At 45.2% G+C, this 20,552-nt stretch overlaps 1 protein-coding gene across 1 annotated transcript in view; it reads left to right on the forward strand.

The window, feature by feature from the left end:
• The first annotated feature begins 1,622 nt into the window (after nucleotides 1–1,622).
• The window catches only part of LOC123772514 (zinc finger protein 84), an 81,028-nt gene continuing 62,098 nt past the window's right edge, over nucleotides 1,623–20,552 (forward strand). The window contains exon 1 of the mRNA XM_045765751.2: nucleotides 1,623–2,178. The gene's annotated coding sequence lies outside the window, so the exon portion shown is untranslated. The remainder of the gene's footprint in view (nucleotides 2,179–20,552) is intronic.

Below are 20,552 nucleotides of genomic sequence, written 5' to 3' on the forward strand. Positions count from 1 at the left end.
CGGTCCCAAAAGAGCACCAATGATGCAATCATTAGTCTCCTTGACATTATCTACTCAGCCCTTGACAAAAACGAGTTTCCGATTGGACTCTTCATTGACCTAAGAAAAGCCTTTGATACTGTTAATCACAACTACCTCTTACTTAAACTCCAGCATTATGGAATCCGAGGCCTTGCCCTTGATTACATCCGATCCTATCTTAGTGACAGACACCAATATGTAACCATCAATGATACAACTTCTTCCACTCTACCAATTACCGTTGGAGTGCCACAGGGCAGCATCTTAGGACCTCTTCTATTTCTTATATATATAAACGATCTGCCTAATGTCTCTAATATTCTCAAACCTATATTGTTTGCTGACGATACTACCCTTATCTACTCAAACCTCAACCCACATACACTAAATAATGTTGTGAATAATGAATTAAAAAAAGTCCACTTATGGATGTCAACGAACAAACTAACATTAAACATCGAAAAGACTTACTACATCTTATTTGGAAGCAAATCATCAAATGCAATTCAGCTACAGATAGACAACATTAACATCAGTAATAAAAATGATGGCAAGTTTCTTGGCCTATTCCTAGACAAGAGACTCAACTTCAGCACCCACATTCAACACATAACTAAGAAAGTCTCTAAGACAGTTGGTATACTCTCCAAAATCAGATATTATGTTCCTAACTCTGCTCTCCTCTCACTATATTATGCACTAATCTACCCCTATCTTAATTATGGTATCTGTGCATGGGGGTCTACCACTGCAAACCACCTTAAGCCCATCATCACACAGCAAAAATCTGCTATCAGAATAATAACTAACTCTGCTTTCAGACAACACTCAGCTCCCTTGTTTAAATCCCTAAACTTGCTAAATATTAACTCCGTCCACACATTCTCTTGTGTCAACTACATTTACAAAACCCTGTTCTTAAATGCAAACCATGCTCTGAAACTCTCCCTGGACAGATGTAATAGGACCCATTATCACCACACCAGAAATAAATATCTCTTTGATATCCCCAGGGTCAAACTTAATCTGTGTAAACACTCTATGCAAATTAAGGGACCTAGTCTATGGAACTCACTCCCTAGTGAATTGAAAAACTGTAAAACTTTTGCCTTATTTAAAAGCAAAACCAAAAAGTACCTAACTTCATCTATTTAGTTTCCTATACTGAGCTTTAAATTTGCTCTGTACCTAGTGTTACCCAATCTCCTAATTTTTATGTAATATCAAACAACCTTATCATTGTGTTCATTGCTGTCTTCTTTTATGTGCTAGCCATATGCTGTATTGTGACTACCAATTTTTGTCAACTACCATTCAATCTGTCATTGCAATCAATCATAGCTACCTATGTGCTTTAATATACTGTACCTATAATTTTCTCTCATCTTCTTTTTTTTTCATTCCATGTAATCTGTTATCATTTTTTTGTCTATAAATTTTGCAAGTATTTACCTCCTTAAAATTTTCTTAGATTAAGGACCTGCCCGAAACGCTGCGCGTGCTAGTGGCTTTACAAGACTGTAATTACCATATTTGTATCCTCACATTCCTTATGTACATTCTTGTATATGCATAAATAAATAAATAAATCGGCAGTCTCCGTGGTGTAGTGGTAAGACACTCGCCTGGCGTTCCGCGAGCGCTATGTCATGGGTTCGTATCCTGGCCGGGGAGGATTTACTGGGCGCAATTCCTTAACTGTAGCCTCTGTTTAACGCAACAGTAAAATGTGTACTTGGATGAAAAAACGATTCTTCGCGGCAGGGGATCGTATTCCAGGGACCATAGGATTAAGGACTTGCCCGAAACGCTACGCGTACTAGTGGCTGTACAAGAATGTAACAACTCTTGTATATATCTCAAAAAAAAAAAATAAATAAATAAATAAATAAATAAAGAGAGAACAAGAGAGTGACGACGGAGCCCAACCGACCAACAACAAGCATATTTATACTTATATTTTGGTCGCATCCGAGCCCACGATCGTCGTCGCCCCTAAATCAACACAACAACAACCCTAAATCAACACAACAACAATTGTTGTCCCGACAACCAATAATAGCAACACTAATATCTTAGATCCCTCTTGGATCGACCCACTTACTGTCGAAACCTGACAAGTTTGGAAAGTTTATTCTTTATTCACTATTGCATAAGGTAAGTGAAAAAGTCGCACATTCGTCATTTGTAGGAGTTTTAATGGCTTGAGAATGAAAATAACCAGGTGATCCTCGGTCCAGATTTGGCCTTATAATTTGTTTCTAAAATAATTCATTGTGTTGGGGACAGGCAGCCAATGTATATTTATACGGTTATTTAGGTTTATATCGAAGTCTCCCCAAAGGTCGAATGATTGACCCCTGTAGCATGCAACCCCAAAACCGGTCCGTCTAATTACCGCAAGCTACCACAAGCTACACAAGCTTCACAAAGCTTCCTGGCAATACGTTAGTAATGAATAAATATGATATATATACTCATTATAATGTTGGTGCTGAATGTACAACACGAAAAAACATAATTTTAATCTGAAAAAGTATCATTTTATAAAGAAATTAGACGAAAATAAAGAGCTGGTGACGCCAAATCAAGTCGACGATCCAAGCGTCAGTTAGGTTAGGTTAGGTTAGGTCAGGTCAGGTCAGGTCAGGTCAGGTCAGGTCAGGTCAGGTCAGCCTAACCTATCATATTTATTCATTACTAACGTATTGCCAGGAAGCTTAGTGAAGCTTGTGTAGCTTGTGGTAGCTTGCAGTAATTAGACAGACCCCCCAAAACAAGCTGACTAACTCATGGGTACCTATTGGCTGCTAGGTAAACTGGGGCATTAGTTGATGGGAAACACCCTCAACCATTTCTGTCCCGCCAGGGATTCGAGCCCAGAATTCTCGATTGTGAGTAGAGATTGAAACTGACTACTACCGAGACCCCATTAATGCTTGTTAACAGTGAAACAGTTCCACACCTTCAAACATTTGACACGTTTACTCATGTAATGTTCTGTAGGTTTTGCGTCTGAAGCTGCGTCTTCAGGGTTCTTGTCGTCCAGAGCTCTATTTGAGAGGATATGTGTAAACATTTATGGGTCCTGTAGGTCTACGTTTTTTACTCGAGTTGGGATCCTGGATTCGATCCCTAGTCGTATCTGAAATGGTTGAGCATTTTTTCTTTTATCTGATGCCCCTGTTCACCTAGCAGTAAATAGGCTTCCAGCATTTAGGCAACTGTTTTGGGTCACATCTTGGAGGGAGGTCTTTCGTTTGTCCTGGAGGGACCTTGAAACAAGCCTTAGTACAGGCTTCCTGTTCCCTGATAACAAATCAAATTAAACAAAAATAATATATATATGTTATTTTATATTGTGGGATTTTGTTAGTTAGAAAAAAATATAGGATACTTTATGCCAAAGACAGTTTGTCAATGAACATTAAAACAAAATCTAATTCAACCTATCTTAAGGTTATCTTGAGATGATTTTGGGGCTTTAGTGTCCCCGTGGCCCAGTCCTCGACCAGGCCTCCACCCCCAGGAAGCAGCCCGTGACAGCTGACTAACACCCAGGTACCTATTTTACTGCTAGGTAACAGGGGCATAGGGTGAAAGAAACTCTGCCCATTGTTTCTCGCCGGTGCCTGGGATCGAACTCAGGACCACAGGATCACAAGTCCCGCGTGCTGTCCGCTCGACCGACTGGCTCCCTCACCTAGCCTAACATGATGTAACACAACCTAACCAAACAATATATATAGTTTTAACAATTTAGAAATGAGCTTATTTGAAATACCTGTGTACGATTTGATTGTACTTGTGTACGATTTGACTGGGCTCCATACAGCTGGGTGGACAGTGCTTTGGATTCGTAGTCCTGAGGTTCCGGGTTCGATCCCCGTTGGAGGCGGAGACAAATTGGGAAAATGTTTCTTTCACCCTGATGCTCCTGTTACCTAGCAGTAAATAGGTACCTGGGAGCTAGACAGCTGCTACAAGCTGCTTCCTGGGGGGAGGGGGGGTAACAAAAAGGAGGCCTGGTCGAGGACCAGGCCGCGGGGATGCTAAGCCCCGAAATCATCTCAAGATCACCTCAAGATAAACCATTGGCAAGGTGCTATGAGGTTTGATCTGTGCATTCTTCAGGTGTTCAAGGATGGCAAATTTAGGGTAAATTTTGATACATATGAACGTGATAAATTATAACATGTATTTATAAAAATTTAACTATTTTTAAGATTTATGAAAGGTTCTGAATTAATATTTTTGTATTCTAAAACTATATGCATTTTAAATGTACTGAGGTGGTAGTTTCCCATATTTAATTTTTTATATCTTTTGTATGTTGTTTGTAATTTTCACAGTTTCTCGCAACATTGTTCACTTTTAATAATAGTAAGTAGTTTGTTCTTCAGTTCTATGAAATCCACTCCTATGAAAATATATGCCTGCTGTTCTAGTAATGGCTCTCATTTCTAAGCATTGCTTCTCAATATGGGTTCCATCTTCAGCAGAGAGCAACACTTTTAGAACCACACTTACTCCCTGGATCCCAAGGAACGGTGATGGAGTCCACACCCTTCAACAAAGAATTTGCTGGCACAGTAACTCCTCTTTTTCTTTCTTAAGTATGTATTTTCGTTCCTTAACTGAACACCTGGTGGCCACCTGTGCTTTCTAAAAGAATAAGACAAAAGACATCACTTCATCTTCTTTCCCATAAAAACTTGACCACTTCTGCGGGTCCTCTGGCAGTAACTACATTTTCTGTTAGGTAACTCTTGTAACCTAACTTTTTCCTTAAAATGTCACCAGATGACAGACACCCCTTTATCTACATTCTAAGGTCTTTTTACCTCCCTGAATAGTTAGATATTTATCTGGACCATCTGGTCCAGAAATGCTATTTATTTTCCTTTTCTGCACAAGCACAGAAGAAATGTCACCTGATGAGCCCTAGGCAGGTGTAGTTGGACTCTGCTGATCCTCCTCAGGTTCATCCAGTGTTAGTGTGTGAATCCTGCAGAACCCCCGATTCTCCTTTGCCTAGGATATTCTGTGTTTTTAACCTAGGCTAATATTTTTGTTTATTTTATATATGTAAGAGTTCTTACCTTCTTGTAAAGCCACTAGCATGTATAGCATTTCGGGCAGGTTCTTAATCTTAATTTTCCCTGGAATATGACCCACCAAATACTTTAACACCCAGGTACCCTTTCACTGCTGGGTGAACAAAGGCATACAGTTAAGGATTGGCACCTAGTCAATCCTCCCAGGCCAGGATACAAACCCAGGCCAAATCACTTGTGAAGAGCATGTGGAAGTCTTACCACTGCGCCTTGGGGACTGCCATGGGGATATGTTTTAATATTCAAAGAATGCAATGTTGTGTGCATATTAGGGGCATGAATATGCCTGTGCATATGTGTTCTACATAATCTGTGATATAAATAACATTATTGACAGTACACTGCATCATTGCACTTAAAAAGCTATGATGAAAGCATTACAAATATGATGAAAATGTGTGTAGTTACAATTTAAAATATGTAAAGATAGGCTGAACATGGTCACAGATTATTAGACACACCAGAACTGCTTAGTTGTTCATAATAGTGCATAGAAATATAGATAATTATACAGAGTACTGTCTGCACTCGATTATCCGAACTATATGGGAAGGCCCCCCAGCCGGATAATCACGTTTTCCGGATAAAAGTACTTTTTCACCTCTGAGTCCAAAAGTGACCATTTCCAACTATTTTTGTACTACAAAGAACATAATTTGAATTGCCTTGCCACATATAATTATTAAATATTCAACTAGAAACCTCAACTTACCTTGCTGTTGTTTGTCTTCTGGATTGATGCCACACATCTTGAAGTTAAGAATTCTTGACAATTTACAAAACCTATACTAACACAACACTAAAATTAACACTTAAATTACTGTACAGTTCATTAAGCAAAGTTAGCTTTGACTGCCAGTTGCTGAAGCCTCACCAGTTGAAGGCATTTGGGTTGCCTGTGAGGCCTCACTGGTTGAAGGCACTTGGCTTGCCTGTGAGGCCTCACTGGTTGAAGGCGCTTGGCTTGCCTGTGATGCCTCACTGGTTGAAGGCACTTGGCTTGCCTGTGGCGCCTCACTGGTTAAGATCTCTTGGCTTGCCTGTGAGGCCTCACTGGTTAAAGGCACTTAGCTTGCCTGTGATGCCTCACTGGTTGAAATGTATCTCAGATATTTCTCTTTTTGTTTCCTTATATCAGAAACAGTACTAGTGTCTATATTAAATTCCTTGGCAACACTTGAAATCAACTGGCCATTTTCACAAAGTTGTATAACACGTAACTTGTCTTTAATTGTTTGGACAACCTTCTTCCTCTTAACACCTCCAGAACAGTTGATACTGCTACCAGACATAGTCTTGGCCAAAAATGTTCAAAGTTACTATGAAAATAAAAAAGTTATTTAAAAAAATATTTCACTAATGGCGCAGCACTGTGGTATAACACGAGGGACGGGAGCACACGGCTTGACCAGGCTTCGACGGGTCCACTTGGGGCAGGGAGGAGGCACGTTACGTAGGCTGCCAGGAGGAAAAAACTCACAATATTTTTTAAGGAAACTTCAACCTGTGCAAATTTTTTTTAGGAAACTTGTATATTTGTTATTACATAATTACTAGTACAGTGGTACCTCAGAATATGAGCGTCCTTGTTTACAAGTTTTTCGGAATACGAGCAGGATTTGCTCGAAAAATTTACATCGGAATACGAGGGTGTTGATACGCGTACAGGCCGACCTAGCTCGTGCTGGCACGGGAATCGCTACTCAGTTTACCAGTGCCTCGCGCCCAGTGACTATCCCGCCTGAATTCTTCACAAGGATTTACTGTTTCTTTTCAGATTTTTTTGCTATTTGAGCATAAAATTTGTTATTATATATCTCACCATGGGTCCCAAAAAAGCCAGTGGTAAGGATCAAGCCAAGAAATCAAAAGTGAGGATGACAATAGAGGAAAAACAAGAGATCATTCGGAAACATGAAAATGGTGCATGTTGTTGAACTTTGTAGGCAGTACGACAAATCAACGTCAACGATATGCACTATACTTGCCCAGCGGCTGAAAGATTTATTGAACAATTTAAAGAGTTTGCAGAGGCTGAGGGATACCTACCGCAACAAGTGTTTAATTGTGATGAGACAGGACTGTTCTGGAAAAGATTGCCTAAGAGGACATAAATTACTAAGGAGGAAAAATCATTGCCCAGACACAAGCCTATGAATGATAGGTTTACGCTTGTACTGTGTTCAAATGCAAGTGGCGTTTTGAAAATTAAACCCTTTCTTGTGTATCATTCTGAAAATCTAAGGGTTTTCAAACAGTATAAAGTGCAGTAAAACCAAATGTGTGTGATGTGGAGGGCTAATAGTAAGGCATGGGTGACTAGGATTTTTTTTCGGAGTGGGTGAATGAAGTGGTGTGCCCTGCCATAGAAAAATATGTGTAGGAGAAACGTTTTCCACTCAAGGCCCTGCTTCTCCTTGACTATGCTCCTGCTCATCCTCCAGGCTTGGAAGATGAATTGTTGCACAAATACAATAAATTTCTCACAGTAAAGTTCCTTCCTCCTAAACCACTCCTCTAATTCAGCCTATGGACCAGAAAACCTTAGCGAATTTTAAGAAACTTTATGAAAGGGCACTTTTCCGGAAATGTTTTGAAGTGACTGAAGCCACGAAAATCACCCTCAAAGAGTTCTGGAAACACCATTTAAACATTTGTAGTGCTTTAAAACTCGTTGACAAAGCCTGGCAAGAAGTAACTCAAAGAACCATGATGTCTTTCTGGAGAAAATTGTGGCCTGAATGTGTGACAGAACTAGACTTTGAGGGGTTTGAGCTTGTAAATGATGCGCCTATTGCTGAGGAAATTGTTACTCTGGGCCAGCAAATGGGCTTGTAATTGGATGGTGATGATGTGGAGGAGATGGTGGAAGAAGACAACGAAGAACTGACCACAGAAGAACTCCAAGCCCTTCAAAAGGAAGAGTAAGACGACGCAGCTGATGATTCTCCAGTGGAGGAGGATGAGGCAGTAGCGAATGTCCCTTTTGCAGAAATTAAGAAGTGGTGTCAGATGTGGGAAGAGATTCAAACTTTTATTGAAAAGACTCATCCAGAGAAAGCTGTAGTAGGCCGTTTCCGTAATCTTTTTAATGACAATGTGATGCCTTACTACAGAGACAGTTTGCGAAGAAGGGAAAAATAAGCTTCCATGGACAGATTTGTTGTGAGAAAATCAAGCAGTGAGCCACAACCAGGACCTAGTGGTACTCAGGCAAAACGTGCCAGGGAGTGCACACTAGAAAGGTCCTCACTGCCTGATGTGATAATGGAAGGGGACTCCCCTTCCAAACAGTAACACCTCTCCTCCTCCCCCCTCCTCACCATCTTCCATACGCCTACAGCATTCAACAAACCCTCATCAAACATAGTTTGATGAGGGTTTTTTGGGGGTAGTCAGGAATCGATTAATTCATTTCCCATTATCTCTTATGGGGAAATTAGCTTCGGAATACGAGCTGTCTCCAGGAACGGATTAAGCTCTTAAACCGAGGTACCACTGTATTGATTAAGTAGTTCTGCTGTATATTGAGTACTGCAATACAGTTTATGAAAGCTATTGTACACTAAAATTACTGCAAACCTAATTTTAACACTTTCACACTATGTACTTAAATTTAACACTTGTTCTAACTGTACACTCCACACACAATGTTCTTAGATGTTTGCATCAGGTTTGCTGGTGCTCGCTGCTGCTGTGTTTGCTTCAGCTTTTTCTGAGCTGATGCTGGCTTTTTTTTTTTTTTTTATGTAATCCTGCGTGGGCCCTTAGCCTCTGGCTGGCCCACTAAGTGTTGCTTGTTTCTGTTTTAATTGGGCGGAGTATGAGTATTTATGACTCGTATGGTCGCTTCAGTTAGATTTTGTCCCATGTGTTTAACAACAACTTCTGCTCTGTTGAATCGAAGTTGAAATCTTAATGGGTTTGTTAACTTCACTGTGTTAAGTTGGCTGCTGTTATACTGGTGCTAGCTACTGCTTTGCTCGTGCTAGGTAATTACCTAAGTGTAATTACCTAAGTGTAGTTACAGGATAAGAACCATGCTCGTGGTGTCCCCAGCACTCTTTGTCATATAACGCTCTGAAATTACTGACAGTTTTGGCTTCCACCACCATCTCACCTTACTTGTTCCAATCGTCTACCACTGTTTACAAAAGTGAATTTTCTTATATTTCTCCAGCAGTTTTGTTTCCTTAGTTTAAATCTATGATCTCTTGTTCTTGAAGTTACGGGTCTCAGGAATTCTTTCCTATCAATTTTATCGATTCGTGTTACTATTTTGTACGTAGTGATCATATCGCCTCTTTTTCTTCTATCTTCTAGTTTTTGCATATTTAACCCTTAAACCGCGCAATACATATATAGATGATTTCGGTAACAAAACCGAAACTGTGCAATACATTAATAGCTGTTTTAGTGTCTAGCGCCTTAATTTAAATGCCCCACATGGGATAGGGGCAGCTATAGTGCAGCCACGACCGATAGTTGACAGACGCCACCTAGAAAAAAATCGTGGCCAACATTCCTCGGTGTGAGAGCGTCAGTATTGAGCAAGCCACCAAGGCTGACGCACGCAGCATGAGCTCACAGCACTGCTGTTCATCTTGTGACCACAGTATCGCTTAAAAAGTAAAAATATATGTTCATGCTATTATTTAGCGATGATAGTATTAGAGAAGACCCCTGACTGATAAAACTGACCAGGTTTCTGATAATAGCAGGATTGTGGTGATATTTAGCACTGTGCACCATGGAGGGAGGAGTAATGCTGTGGGAGGGAGGGTGGTGACGTTGTCTTCTGACGTGTGTGGCCACCTTTTATTGACTGCACTCACCATACCAGCTTAGTGTTTCGCTATGGTGAAGACAAATGTAGATACAGTACTTATATAAAACGTGTGTATAGAGTGTAATACCAGCAATAGGAGTAAGTTGGGAGCCGCCATTTTGGTGAGGGAGGTGCGTCGTCTGCACGACTTATCATGTTGTTTACTGGTGGCCACTATGGTCTTTTCCTATCAATTTTATCGATTCGTGTTACTATTTTGTACGTAGTGATCATATCGCCTCTTTTTCCAGCTTATTTGTGCTGGTATGGTGAATAAAACAGGTAGATACTTATATATAATGTGTGTGTATATAGCATAATAACACCACAAGCAGTATTGTCGGAGGAGAAATATTAGTGCGTCTGGCCTTGAGGGCGGCCGCTTCCAGCTGACTGTGTGAGTAGCTACGTCTTTGTGCCTTTACTCACCATACAAGCTTAGATGTACAGTTATGGGGAACAAAACATGTAAATACTTATATATAACATCTGTGTATAGTGAATAAATGCAAAAAAAAACAGCATTGTGGGAGGAGAATGGGGCGAGTGAGGTCTTGTTGAGGGAGGGGAGTGGCAGGCTGGTGTGTGGCGGTCACTCCTCGTTGCATTTTGACTCACAATACACACTTAGTGGTTCGTTATTGTGAGCAAAACATGCAGATACTTATATATAACCTGTGTATATAGTGTAATAACAGCAAAACTACTTGTTTATTGTTTTATGAACAAAATAATTGAATCACTAATATGCACACCATAATTTTGAGTACAGCGATGGTTCACACATTTTTTATATAAATATATCATAATTCACTGTATTAAATAATGTTACTGCAAAAAAAAATAAGAAAAAATCAATCAGAGACATTGAAATAATTAGGTACAATGGGGGCCTCGACTTACGATGCTAATCCGTTCCCAGAGACGGATCGTAAGTCGAAACAATTTTTCCCATAAGAAATAAAGGGAATTGAATTTATCTGTTCCCCACCCTCCAAAATATTAACATACAAATACATTTTATACTAAATACAATGTTTTTTTCTAACTACAATACAGTACCAAAGTTTCTCTTACCTTTATGGAGGGCTCTTGATGGCGTATGGAAGATGGTGATGACGGGGAGGAAGAGAGTTGTTACTGTTTGGAAGGGGAGTCCCCTTCCATTATCACATCAGGCAGTGATGTTTTCCCTGAGGTGCTCTCTCTCCTACATTTTACCTGAATACCACTAGGACCTGGTTGTGGTTTAGTGCTTGTTTCTCTCACTACAAATTTGTCAAGAGACATTTGTTTTTCCCTTCGTTTTAACATTTGTCTGTAATGATGTATCACAGTGTCATTGAATAGGTTAAGGCAACGACCTACTGCAGCTTGATTTGGGTGAGTAATTTCAGCAAAGGTTTGCAATTTTTCCCATGCTGCACACATTTTCTTAATTGTTGAGGAAGAGACATTCTGTACTCTTGTTTCTGCTCTATGGTCACCCTTAATGGGTTTTCATATGTTGAACCTTACCACTGACTTTCCTGGGACTCATGGCATGATATATAATAATTACTTTAATGTTCAAAATGCAAAAAATCACCACAGAAGTGGAATTTCTTATAGGCGCGATCGTCACTAAGCGGGCAGCTGTAGTAAACTGAAGCAGGTCGGCCGCGTGACCGGGAACCACGCGCTCGGTCGACCCGAATGTGTACTAACAAATATCGGAAGTCGACGACACCATCAGATGTCGAGTTGCATTTTTTTATGAAATTTACATCGTACCTCGAAATTATCGTAAGTAGGGGCAATCGTATGTCGAGGTGCCACTGTAATAATATATTTGTGGCAACTGCTGCCTGATAGCTCGAGCGGAGTAGACCTTGTCTGACGAAGGCTTCAAACGATTCTTCGCGGCAGGGGATCGTATTCCAGGGACCATAGGATTAAGGACTTGCCCGAAATGCTACGCGTACTAGTGGCTGTACAAGAATGTAACAACTCTTGTATATCTCAAAAAAAAAAAAAAAAAAAAAAAAAAAAGGCTCTGTCAACGACTTTTTTTTGCCAGACTTCCCTACCCCAATTGTTGCTAAAATATGCCACCTACGATTTTTCTGGTACAGTGCTTCCTCAGACTAACGAACCCCGCTCTATCGAATTCCCGGAAGAGCCGAACAAATTGAATTCGGTACCAAATGTTCAGTGGAACATACAAATGTTCGATTAAGTGAGGAATGTTCGTCCAAGCGGTCACTGAGGCCGAGCGTCAGAGCTGGCTGTCATCAACTATGATTTGCCAGAGTGTAAACAGTTATGTAGTGTTTTATTATCCTTACCCATTGTTTCTAGGGAGAAATGGTGATAAAAATGGTGATAAAATGGTGTCAGGGGGCATTAGTGAGAGAGTTGTTGCCAGGAGGCAAGTGGTGTCAGAAGAGGCAACACGTGACTGGCGCCTCCATGCTCCCCCGCCCCCACCCTCCTTCCTCCACCTGACCACAGACCACTCACTCTCCTCTCGTCATCAGATGCCAATAGTCAATTTAATGATAATTATCGCATTATCTACACTGAAAATAGCCTTTTTATTAGAAAAATGTCATATTGGAGCAATAATAATGGTGAAAATTGTAATATATACAGTACATATTTTAAACAGTTTGAACACATTTCCTTTTCACAGAATTTTTAATACAATTGGGGTGTAGATAACAGCTGGCATTGTGTGGCCGGCCGGTCGCTCCCTCAGCCATGGGAGGGGGGGGGGGTTGTTTCCTGGATCCCTCCCTCCCTCCTTTAACTGCCTACGTACTGTACTAATACCTATTTAAAATAAATTTTGAGGAGGCCAATAAAACAAGCACAGGTCGTGTGAACGTTAGGCCTTGGTGAGGTGGCTGGCATCATTTGTGGTGGTGTCAGGGGAGGCAGGCGGTGTCAGGGGAGGCAGGCGGTGTCAGGGGAGGCAGGTGGTATCAGAGGAGGCAGGCGGTGTCATGGGAGGCAGGTGGGGTCAGGGGAGGCAGGCGGGGTCAGGGGAGGCAGGTGGTGTCAGGGGAGGCAGGTGGGGTCAGGGGAGGCAGGTGGGGTCAGGGGAGTCAGGTGGGGTCAGGGGAGGCAGGTGGTGTCAGAGGAGGCAGGTGGTGTCAAAGGAGGCAGGCGGTGTCATGGGAGGCAGGCGGTGTCATGGGAGGCAGGCAGTGTCAGGGGAGGCAGGTGGTATCAGGGGAGGCAGGTGGTATCAGGGGAGGCAGGTGGTATCAGGGGAGGCAGGTGGGGTCAGGGGAGGCAGGTGGGGTCAGGGGAGGCAGGTGGTGTCAGGGGAGGCAGGTGGGGTTAGGGGAGGCAGGTGGTGTCAGGGGAGGCTGGCGGTGTCAGGGGAGGCAGGCGGGGTCAGGGGAGGCAGGCAGGGTCAGGGGAGGCAGGCGGGGTCAGGGGAGGCAGGTGGTATCAGGGGAGGCAGGTGGTGTCAAAGGAGGCAGGCGGTGTCATGGGAGGCAGGCAGTGTCATGGGAGGCAGGCAGTGTCAGGGGAGGCAGGCAGTGTCAGGGGAGGCAGGTGGTATCAGGGGAGGCAGGTGGTATCAGGGGAGGCAGGTGGGGTCAGGGGAGGCAGGTGGGGTCAGGGGAGGCAGGTGGTGTCAGGGGAGGCAGGTGGGGTTAGGGGAGGCAGGTGGTGTCAGGGGAGGCTGGCGGTGTCAGGGGAGGCAGGCGGGGTCAGGGGAGGCAGGCAGGGTCAGGGGAGGCAGGCAGGGTCAGGGGAGGCAGGTGGTATCAGGGGAGGCAGGCGGGGTCAGGGGAGGCAGGTGGGGTTAGGGGAGGCAGGTGGTGTCAGGGGAGGCTGGCGGGGTCAGGGGAGGCAGGCGGGGTCAGGGGAGGCAGGCAGGGTCAGGGGAGGCAGGCGGGGTCAGGGGAGGCAGGTGGTGTCAGGGGAGGCAGGTGGTATCAGGGGAGGCAGGTGGTATCAGGGGAGGCAGGTGGGGTCAGGGGAGGCAGGTGGGGTCAGGGGAGGCAGGTGGTGTCAGGGGAGGCAGGTGGGGTCAGGGGAGGCAGGTGGTGTCAGGGGAGGCAGGTGGTGTCAGGGGAGGCAGGTGGGGTTAAGGGAGGCAGGTGGTGTCAGCGGAGGCAGGCAGTGTCAGGGGAGGCAGGCGGGGTCAGGGGAGGCAGGCGGGGTCAGGGGAGGCAGGCAGGGTCAGGGGAGGCAGGTGGGGTCAGGGGAGGCAGGCGGTGTCAGGGGAGGCAGGCGGTGTCAGGGGAGGCAGGCGGGGTCAGGGGAGGCAGGTGGTATCAGGGGAGGCAGGTGGTATCAGGGGAGGCAGGTGGGGTCAGGGGAGGCAGGTGGGGTCAGGGGAGGCAGGTGGGGTCAGGGGAGGCAGGCAGGGTCAGGGGAGGAAGGCGGTGTCAGGGGAGGCAGGCGGTGTCAGGGGAGGCAGGCGGGGTCAGGGGAGGCAGGCGGGGTCAGGGGAGGCAGGCGGGGTCAGGGGAGGCAGGCGGGGTCAGGGGAGGCAGGTGGGGTCAGGGGAGGCAGGTGGGGTCAGGGGAGGCAGGCGGTGTCAGGGGAGGCAGGCGGTGTCAGGGGAGGCAGGCGGGGTCAGGGGAGGCAGGCGGTATCAGGGGAGGCAGGTGGGGTCAGGGGAGGCAGGTGGGGTCAGGGGAGGCAGGTGGGGTCAGGGGAAGCAGGTGGGGTCAGGGGAGGCAGGCAGGGTCAGGGGAGGAAGGCGGTGTCAGGGGAGGCAGGCGGTGTCAGGGGAGGCAGGCGGGGTCAGGGGAGGCAAGCGGGGTCAGGGGAGGCAGGCGGGGTCAGGGGAGGCAGGCGGGGTCAGGGGAGGCAGGCGGGGTCAGGGGAGGCAGGTGGGGTCAGGGGAGGCAGGCGGTGTCAGGGGAGGCAGGTGGTGGAAAGAGGCAGGTGGGGTCAGTGGTGGAAGGTGTTGTCAGGGGAGGTGGAAGTGGAGAGAAAAGGGCCATGCCATGCTCACCATGCATGGCTGCCAAACCTCTCATTCATACTCTATTATAAATCTCAATCTTAGCTGTAAAATATTTATGCCAAAATATGTTAATTTTCGTGTATTGATATACATTATTAATCATTAACATGTTTTATTGTTTCCTGTAGAAAACAATAGCTGACTTGGCATTGTGGTGGTGTGTATGGCCGGGTACCTGGGGGGTGGGGGGGGGGTCCTGGAGGTGTGAGAGACCTGTCAACCCATTATTTTTTTTGTCGGGCGAGTTGAGACGCTTCCAAGCCTGCTGCTTCAATAGGGATGGTGTGGGGGTGTGGGTGGTGTGGGGGATGATGTGGGTGGTGTGGGGTGTGTGGAGGATGGTGTGGGTGGTGGTGTGGGGTGTGTGGGTGGTGGTGTGGGGAGTGTGGGTGGTGGGGGCGAATGGTGTTAGTGGTGTGGGGGATGGTGTGGGTGGTGTGGGGGATGGTGTGGGTGGTGTGAGGGATGATGTGGGTGGTGTGAGGGATGGTGTGGGTGGTGTGGGGGGTGGTGTGGGGGATGGTGTGGGTGGTATGGGTGGTGTGGGGATGGTATGGGTGGTGTGGGGATGGTATGGGTGGTGTGGGGATGGTATGGGTGGTGTGGGTGGTGTGGAGGATGGTGTGGGTGGTGGTGTGGGGAGTGTGGGTGGTGGGGGCGAATGGTGTTAGTGGTGTTGGGGATGGTGTGGGGGATGGTGTGGGTGGTGTGGCGGATGGTGTGGGTGGTGTGGCGAATGGTGTGGGTGGTGTGGAGGATGGTGTGGGTGGTGTGGGGGATGGTGTGGGTGGTGTGGGGATGGTATGGGTGGTGTGGAGGATGGTGTGGGTGGTGTGGAGGATGGTGTGGGTGGTGTGGGGATGGTATGGGTGGTGTCGGGGATGATGTGGGTGGTGTGGAGGATGGTGTGGATGGTGTGGAGGATGGTGTGGGTGGTGTGGAGGATGGTGTGGGTGGTGTGGGGGATGGTATGGGTGGTGTGGGGGATGGTGTGGGTGGTGTGGGGGTGTTGGGGATGGTGTAGGTGGTGTGGGGGATGGTGTGGGGGTGTTGGGGATGGTATGGGTGGTGTGGAGGATGGTGTGGGTGGTGTGGAGGATGGTGTGGGTGGTGTGGGGATGGTATGGGTGGTGTGGAGGATGGTGTGGGGGTGTGGAGGATGGTGTGGGTGGTGTGGGGGATGGTGTGGGTGGTGTGGGGATGGTATGGGTGGTGTGGAGGATGGTGTGGGTGGTGTGGAGGATGGTGTGGGTGGTGTGGGGATGGTATGGGTGGTGTGGGGGATGGTGTGGGTGGTGTGGAGGATGGTGTGGATGGTGTGGAGGATGGTGTGGGTGGTGTGGAGGATGGTGTGGGTGGTGTGGGGGATGGTATGGGTGGTGTGGGGGGTGGTGTGGGGGATGGTGTGGGTGGTGTGGGGGATGGTGTGGGTGGTGTGGGGGATGGTGTGGGGGTGTTGGGGATGGTGTGGGGGATGGTATGGGTGGTGTGGGGGATGGTGTGGGTGGTGTGGGGGATGGTGTGGGTGGTGTGGAGGATGGTGTGGGGGTGTTGGGGATGGTGTGGGTGGTGTGGGGGATGGTGTGGGGGTGTTGGGGATGGTGTGGGGGTGTGGGGGATGGTGTGGGTGGTGTGGGGGATGGTATGGGTGGTGTGGGGATGGTATGGGTGGTGTGGAGGATGGTGTGGGTGGTGTGGAGGATGGTGTGGGTGGTGTAGAGGATGGTGTGGGTGGTGTGGGGGATGGTGTGGGTGGTGTGAGTGGGGTGGGGGATGGTGATTCTCGCATCTCAGATTATTATTGACACTAAAAGAGCATGAAAGATATTATAATGAAGCACCACACAACAAAGAAACAAACTAATGTGTCCTGGCATATGTTTAAAAAAAAAAAATAAGAAGGGTGTTGGGGCCGGACGGATGGAACGAATTTCGCACTGGAACGAATCGGCTTCGCCCCATATCGTTCGTTCAAGTGAGGACACACTGTATTTTTTCCGTGATCAGGGAACAAAAATGAACACGTTTATAAGACGAAATAATTTTTTGCAATTTTTTTTGGTTGCGCCTGTGGGGTGTTGAAGCCATTTGGACTCCTAGTGGTTTGAGGGTTAAGGCAAGCAGGGGATGGTTTGAGAATTTAGAAAATGAAGCGGTATTCATAGTGATGTGAGGCATGGGGAGGTTGCCAGCTCAGACTAACCAGCAGCATACCATACTACTTGTGTAAAGGAGGAATGTATATATTTATCTCTCAGAATGTTCGGTAATATGTTTATTGTTTGTGATGTGTGTCTATGTATGTATTAACACGATATACTAAACGGGGTGAGAATAGCTTGAGCTACCTCATCCCTTTGTGTGTATTTTACCTGAATAAACTTATTTCAATTTCAATTTCAACCAGCGGCTGAAAAATTTATTGAAGAATTTAAAGAGTTTGCAGAGGCTGAGGGATACCTACCACAATAGGTGTTTAATTGTGATGAAACAGGACTGTTCTGGAAAAGATTGCCTAAGATGACATACATTACCAAGGAGGAAAAAGCATTGCCCGGACACAAGCCTATGAATGATAGGTTTACGCTTATGCTGTGTTCAAATGCGAGTGGCCATTTGAAAATTAAACCCTTGCTAGTGTATCATTCTGAAAATCCAAGGGTTTTCAAACAGTATCAAGTGCAGAAAAACCAAATGTGTGTGATGTGGAGGGCTAATAATAAGGCATGGGTGATTAGGATTTTTTTTCGAACTGGGTGAATGAAGTGGTGTGCCCTGCCATAGAAAAATATCTGCAAGAGAAACATTTGCCACTCAAGGTCCTTCTTCTCCTCAACAATGCTCCTGCTCATCCTCCAGGATTGGAAGATGAATTGTTGCACAAATACAATAAATTTCTCACAGTAAAGTTCCTTCCTCGTAACACCACTCCTCTAATTCAGCCTATGGACCAGAAAATCATAGCGAATTTTTAGAAACTTTATGAAAGAGCACTTTTCCGGAAATGTTTTGAAGTGACTGAAGCTACAAACCTCACCTTCAAAGAGTTCTGGAAACACCATTTTAACATTTGTAGTTCTTTAAAACTCGTTGACAAAGCCTGGCAAGAAGTGACTCAAAGAACCCTGATCTCTGGCTGGAGAAAATTATGGCTTGAATGTGTGACAGAATTAGACTTTGAGGGGTTTGAGCCTGTAAATGGTGCGCCTATTGTTGAGGAAATTGTTACTCTGGGCCAGCAAATGGGCTTGGAATTGGATGGTGATAATGTGGAGGAGATGGTGGAAGACGACAACGAAGAACTGACCACAGAAGAACTCCAAGCTCTTCAAAAGAAACAGAAAGAAGACCCAGCTGAGGATGTTTCTCCAGTGCAGGAGGATGAGTCAGTACAGAATGTCCCTTCTGCAGAAATTAAGAAGTGGTGTCAGATGTGGGAAGAGATTCAAACTTTTGTTGAAAAAACTCACCCAGAGAAAGCTGTAGTAGGACGTTGCATTAATCTTTTCAATGACAATGTGATGCCTCTCTACAGAGAGATCTTGCGAAGAAGGGAAAAACAATCTTCATGGACAGATTTGTTGTGAGAACATCGAGCAGTGAACCACAACCAGGACCTAGTGGTATGCAGGCAAAACGTGCCAGAGAATGCACCCCTGAGAGGTCCTCACTGCCTGATGTTATAATGGAAGGGGACTCCTCTTCCAAACAGTTACACCTCCTCCCCCCCTCCTCACCATCTTCCATGCGCCTACAGCATTCATCAGCAATGGTAAGTAATAATGTGAACATAGTTTTGTAATGTAGATTTTGATGAATTAGGTATAAAATTTAGTTTGAAGTGAGGTTTTTGGGTAGTCAGGAACTGATTAATTCATTTCCCATTAATTCTTATGGGGAAATTAGCTTCGGGTTATGAGCTTTTGGATTACGAGCGGTCTCCAGGAACGGATTAAACTCTTAAACCGAGGTACCCCTTTATATGATTTGACAAAATAATTTTAGATAAGTTTTTAAAACTTGCACAAACACTTTCCAATTTTTTTCCATAATCAACTAGGTAAATGCTCCAACTTTGTATAAATGTTCACAGCGTAACTTGAAAAACAAGAGAATCAAAATTAATTTTAAAATTGAATATTGAAAACTTCAGATTTTCAATTCAGAATAAAAAATATGAACTATCACTAAGTGTTCATTTAATTTCCGTGCTGCGCCGAGTTTATTGTGAAATTTCCCCGGTGTGCATGAAATAAAGTGTTCCCAAACAATTCTTTTTTCTTCGTAAAATGATAAATTCCCTTCCCTGAACATGTCTATGTAAAAATAAATACCAAATTCCACTTAACTTTGGCTGTGGGGATGTGGACAAGGTGCGCTGTAACGTCATCAGGGCTTGGTCGCCTGTGCGTGAATCGCCCAGACACGGTCGCGCTGGCCATTCAAGCATAGGGTGTTGCCACAAATATATTTTCAATTATTTGTTTTATGTATTTCTAATGCGGTTTTATTAGTTTTTTTATCGTATATGCTGCATATTTGTGTCCTTGTGTCCATATATGTGTGAGGGGGGCCTCGTAGCCTGGTGGATAGCACGCAGGACTCGTAATTCTGTGGCGCGGGTTCGATTCCCGCACGAGGCAGAAACAAATGGGCAAAGTTTCTTTCACCCTGAATGCCCCTGTTACCTAGCAGTAAAATAGGTACCTGGGTGTTAGTCAGCTGTTACAGGCTGCTTCCTGGGGGTGGAGGCCTGGTCGAGGACCGAGCCGCGGGACACTAAAGCCCCGAAATCATCTCAAGATAACCTTTACAATATGTATACAGTAGAACGTTCATAATGTTCCATGGAACTGTGATACATGTGTCAGGAATGTGTCAACAATAAATGTTTATTGTCGCAATATTACCTGTTAAAAATTCACTAAAATTACAATATGTACAGTTTCACACACTATTTACACAGTAACACACTGTATTACACACTCAGTACTTCGGAAGTGAGTAATAATCAACGAAGTAGTCCATGGTACACAGCGCGACTTCGCTCTCAGTGCACCAGGTACAGATAAATTTTCGCTTCCTGTTTCTTCATTCTGTATGCTTGCAAATAATGCACTCACGTACACCCTTGGCTTTAGTACTTGTAGGTTGCATGTAGCCAAGTCTGTAAAGCATAAGATAGTATTGAAAAGATTATAGGAAAAGATCAGTTTGTAAGATAGTCTTGTAAACATCGCTTTGTATTGTCCCACACAGGAAGAGATTCAGCTTGCCTCAAAGAGTGTCCGTCAGTCAGAAAGAGATTCAGCTAGCCTCAAAGAGTGTCCGTCAGTTAGGAAGAGATTCAGGTATTCTTGAAAATATCTATGGAAAACACCACCATGGAAGCCGCTAACACTGTTCATCTATGCTACTTGTATCAGATGCATCATCACTGAACGCAGAAAACGATTCATCTATGTATCATCTAAATAAATTGGAGATAGCATAGGATTTCAAGGGTGACACTCAGAACTACAACTGGATACGCTCGCTGTATCGTCCTCATAGGTGCTGTATCACTTGCATCCGACCTTTGTGTTAGGTCCTTATTGCCCCTAGCTTC

The sequence above is a fragment of the Procambarus clarkii genome, chromosome 17, assembly GCF_040958095.1.
Source record: "Procambarus clarkii isolate CNS0578487 chromosome 17, FALCON_Pclarkii_2.0, whole genome shotgun sequence".
NCBI classification, from domain to species: Eukaryota; Metazoa; Arthropoda; class Malacostraca; order Decapoda; family Cambaridae; genus Procambarus; species Procambarus clarkii.